The sequence below is a fragment of the Nicotiana tabacum genome, chromosome 2 (assembly GCF_000715075.1).
Source record: "Nicotiana tabacum cultivar K326 chromosome 2, ASM71507v2, whole genome shotgun sequence".
NCBI classification, from domain to species: domain Eukaryota; kingdom Viridiplantae; phylum Streptophyta; class Magnoliopsida; order Solanales; family Solanaceae; genus Nicotiana; species Nicotiana tabacum.
In genome coordinates this window covers 62490508-62496307 of record NC_134081.1, presented here as the reverse complement: position 1 = coordinate 62496307, position 5800 = coordinate 62490508, and positions in this window count along the sequence as shown.

Genomic DNA, 5800 nt, shown 5'->3' with positions numbered 1-5800 from the left:
TTATTTGAGTACATGAGCATCTAATGTGAATACAATATTTGACTGATAAAAATCACTGCCTGAAAGTATAGAACAGTACAATAACTGAAGGAAAGAGAGACAAGGTCAGCGGATGCCAAGCAACTACCTTGATAGTCTCCAACTGATAGTACTCTGAAATCTAACAATCTCCGTGTCCGAAAGCACCTGGATCTGCACACGAGGTGCAGAGTGTAGTATGAGTACAACTAACTCAATAAGTAACAAGACTAACCTCTGGGCTGAAAGAAATGATGAGCTCCGCAGGTACAGTCCAGTAAACATAATGGTACAGAAATGTAGGCATGCTTCCAAGTTTAACAGTTAAACTCAGTACAAGTGAAATAGATCAATACTGCATGATATGGGGAATATGACATCTCAGTAGCAAGACCTCATGGAGATACTGGTCACCAATTATTCGGTCACTCGGTACAGTTTATGGCCAGTCCAGCCGCGGGGTGTTCCAACCCGTATATATATACGCATCGACTGACAGTCAGTCATTCAGTACCGTATAAGGACGATCCAGCCCAAGGGTAATTTATTTCCAAATGCAAATGATAAGGACAAGATCTATGTCCAGGTAAATTCATTACAATATAAATAAGTAAGGTAAGTCCATGCCCTGGAAAAATCCATCCCAATTATATATATAAGCAGTAAGTAAGACAAGTCCATACGTTGGGAAGTCCATCCCGAATATATATAATCATCTACGCTCACTGGGGGTGTACAGACTCCGGAGGGGCTCCTTCAGCCCAAGCGCTATAAGTCGACCACGCTCACTGGGATGTGTGCAGACTCTCGGAGGGGCTCCTTCAGCCCAAGCGTGATATAAAGCCAATATGGCCTACTACAGGCGTGCAGTCCCGATCCGTATAATAATAAAGCCAATGAGGCCTGCTGCAGGCGGGCAACCCCGATCCATTTAATAATAAAGCCAATAAGGCCTGCTACAGGCGGGCATCCCCGATCCATAAAATAGTAAAGCCAATAAGGCCTGCTGCGGGCGGGCAGCCCTGATCCAGAACAATAATAATGTATAAAGCCAGTCTGGCCTGCTGTGTTGCGCAGCTCAATCCCATAAATATCCTCACAATGGACAATTATTACTCAGTGTGAAATGTATATTTTAGAACAATTAATTCAACAGCATCACGATCTCATGGGTCCTAAAATATCGGCACACAGCCTAAACATGATCTTTATTACTAGTCTCAACTTAATTCCTCTAACACGTGCCACATGTTCATATAATAACATGATTCTTTAATTTTACTACTTCACAGGATTTATTCAAGACACACTTTCTGTGATGCACGTCTACATGTTAGTCACCTATCGTGTGTGTCACCTCCAAAAAATTGATATCATACCAAACTCGGGAATTCATACCCTCAAAACCAAGTTTAGAAGTATTACTTACCTCAAACTGTGTAATTTTTTATTCCGCTATAACCTTGCCACGAGAATTGGTCTCCAAAAGCCTCGTATCTAGCCATAATCAATTTGATTCAGTCAATACCAATTATTGTAATAATTTTATACGGAAATACTAATTTTCCAATAAAAATCCGAAATTAACTCAAAAATCGACGTCTCAGAACCCGACAAGAGTTACAAAATATGAACGCCCATCTAACCGCAAATCCAACCATATAAATTTTACCAAATTCCGACATCAACTCGACCCTCAAATCTTAAGTTAAAGTCTTTGAAGATTTCTACCATTTTCAACTCAATCTTTACCCAGTTGAACTCAAAAATCTTTCCACAAACCTTATTGGTATGTATAAATAATACTATTATACCCAAGAATCATACTCTTAATCACCCATCTTTACCCAAACTGGAAATTGAAGACTAAGGGTTAGAACCTTACCTCTTGGGTGAAGATCTTGTGATATTTCCTTGTTGGATTTCAAACCTTGAGCAAGATCTTGATGAACAAAGCACTTGAGCTTCTTCCTTTCTCTAGAACACTCTCCCTTCTCTCTAAAAAAATGTCAGATTTTTGCTCTAAAATGAGTCCCAAAGCCTATTTATCAAAATGGGTTCGGGTTATGAAAATAGAAAAATTAACCCTCCGAAAGCAGGTCTGCAGTCGCATAATGGACCGCAGAATGTGTATGCGGGTCGCAAAATGCACCGCAAAATTGATGCCCAGAAATGGGCTTCACTGGACAGGTCTGCGACCATTTTGCTGTCGCATAACTACTTCTGCGATCGCAGAATCGCACTTTTCCAGACTTTGGTAATTTGGTGATAACTTCCTGTAGGAATAACCATACACAACTTCGTATCATGAGAGTTATGCTCATTTGAAGTTAGCTCTTGTGCGAACTCACTTGAAACTTTAATCTTATGAAATTTCCAACTTCTATATTCGATGTTGAAACCTATCGAATCAAGTCCGATTGACCTCAAATTTTGCACACAAGTCATAAATGACAAAACGGGCATATTCCAATTTCCGGAATCGGATTCCGACCCCGATATCAAAAAGTCAACCACCCGGTCAAACTTTTCAAAAATTCAACGTTCGCCATTTCAAACCTAATTCTACTACGGAACCTCCAAATAATTTTCCGAGCACGCTCCTAAATCCAAAATAACCATACGGAGCTATTGGAATCATCAGAATTCAATTCCAAGGTTGTTTACACATAAGTGAATATACGGTCAACTTTTCCAACTTAAGTTTTCAATTTTGAGACTAAGTGTCTCATTTTACTCCGAAATCCTTCCGGGCCCAAACCAACTAACCCGATAAGTCATAAATCAACTGTAAGGCATAAATTGAGCAGTAAATAGGGTAACGGGGTTGTGATACTCAAAACGACCGGTCGAGTCGTTACATTCTCCCCCACTTAAACATACGTTTGTCCTCGAACGTGTCAAGAGTTGTTCTTAACCTTTAAATCTCTATTCCACCTTACCATGCATACACCCGGGGGTGATCTCACGTCACCCTATTCTATATACACCTGTCAACACAATACAACTGAAAATTCTTAATTTAACCTTAGCCGAAAAACATTGGAATTCAATTTCCAACCTTCAGAATTTCTTTTCAAGACACGAATCTTACATTTACACGATGTATGAGTCTGAACAAGCTACATCGAGCTATAACTATAATCACAGATATAATTTACCCAGAATATTAGACAACTCGCCCGCTCGTAGCACCATTCCTGATCACAATAACTACTTCAAACCAACCAAGTACTAGCATTAAACCCCATATCGAACAAAACCTCATCCCAACACCTTTGTACACTGTTAATAATGAAAGAAACAATCAAAAACTCATAACCACTCATTAGATCAACTAGCCATGGAGCCCTCTCGCCCCAATCAGGACCATAATCCTCTCCTAAGCCTGCTTTCAATATTATCCTCCCACTTTACCGGAATCAAACCTGATAGTATCCGTTCTAGGTCCAATAACCTTATATTATTAAACACAACTATCCTATTGACATGCCACACAAATATAACTCAGGCCACAACGACGCAATTTGTGTACCCAAATATGGAAAGTGTCTTAAAGAAGAGAACCGTATTGTGAGTTCAACAAGCACCACCACAACTGCAATGTTATAATCTCGTTATATATAGTAGAACCAAGACACACAAATTTAATAACAGTAACCAGCTCTTCTAGAGCACACATTAACATCACTCGCACGGATAACTCCCGTGCTATAGTATCAATATCTGGACCCGCACGGACAACTCACGTGCCAATAATATAAGTATATGGATCCGCACGGACAACTCACGTGCCAATAATATCAGTATATGGATCCGCACGGACAACTCACGTGCCAATAACATAATCTGCCTGGCATGGTCATAGGCCTTAAGTCCAAGCATATCATATAGGAGAAACCAAATAAGTACACATATATATGATGAATGAAATAAGATTCACATGCTCCTGGACTGGTATAAATAACACGCCATAGCGTAAGCATGTGCAAAGTCTGCTGTCACAATTCTAATTGGAAAGTTACCGCAAAAATAGTAACTACCCCATTTATTCAGGGGAATTAACCTCTTTGTAACCTCAAATGTAGCCCAGATAGTTCTAACAAAGGTACGGACACAAGAAACGTTATAACTTTACGCTTAATAGTCAACTCTAGGCATATCATAGCCTAAGCATTCTTTCGAGTATGAGTACTTGCCCCGATGCCCGCAGATTGGCTCAAACCTTACATATATGCACACTTATAGCGCGCAGCTATCACAAATAATTAACGCAACTAGTGCCTCCACTGAGTTAAAAAATAAAATACTCACCTCAAACAGGCCGCAACTCGAAACATTATACTTCTGAGAACTCCTAGTCTCTAAATTCATCAAACACATGAATCATCGTAACTGATTCCAACTCCAACACTAGAATGACTAACACATCTTCCATTCACGATCTTCCCATGAGGAATACTTTCATAATTCTTTCATGCCATATAGAAATAATTTGAATATTAGGAGTCTATCAACCAGGTAAGTACTGCAATACCAATGACATCCGTAAATCAAAACACAATACGCCTTTTGAAATGCACACACTTCTCAGGGATTACCGAGCAATTATAACATTCATCTAAATATATAGCCGATTCTGGCAATATACAAATTTCGAAAAATTTTGAATCGACACATATACATTTTTTAATCCATTAGAACTCTTTTGAAAGTCACCCACTATGCTCAAATCTAAATTGCACCGCCTAAACAGGCCGAAAGGCACAAGCCCCATTATCACAGCAACCCCTAAAGAAGTAACCATGCCTTAACACGACCAATCAAATTCATACTTCATGCGCACTACGTTCTTCAAAATAACAATTTAATCATTCCATGATTTCCGTATTTATATAAAGTGCCATGTAACCCGCATTCAGGAATTTCCTTACTCGAGTCATCCTTGATCTCCATCTCTACAAGTCATAACTGATCCACAAGTCTGTCTCCGACCAAAACTAAAATTTAACACATAACCATGAAATCACATTGTCAATAGCAGGCTCCCACACTTGGCTCAAAGCCATATAACAAAACATCCATAACTCACAATATCCATACTCTATTACTGCCATAATACTGCAGTTAGTTCAATAAAAATTCTTCATAAGCTTAGTTAACACAAAATCATAGAATACTTCAATTCATATGCTTGGCTCGCCTTCATTCTCGTGACGGTCAAGTCAAATTTCTCAACTAATCCAAACTCAAATCTCAACACATATACCCCGTTGGGAGAAAACAAACTCTCTATTCACATCATAAGGAACACACCTACATAGATTACTGCGCAGGAGATAACCCACCTGCTTAGTCTCAAATTGGCATCTTGTTATACCCTTTCGCATCCACAATTACCATGAAATCACTTAATCTTTCTGAGTGCAAACTCATTAACCAGACACGAGAATTTAATTTTCCCCAAAATTTAACAACGTGAAAAATCTTTCAAAATATTCACACTCAAGATTGCATGTCACATCAAAACGAAAATAAAGCACCCCATGGCCTTCCTTTACATTTCAAGGAAACACTTCTCGTCACATTCAAATCATCTTAACGCATCCCGCAGTTACATCATACTCATCACAAAGCCATTACACCGCTCATCGAGCCATAAATTCCACTCGTAGGGATATTACCGTACATATAAGTCCAAATGTATAGGTTACAACTGAAGCTACCGAGCCTAAGCTGCGGTCTAAACCTGGCCTCAAGTCCTCCAGACTGGCCCATCACC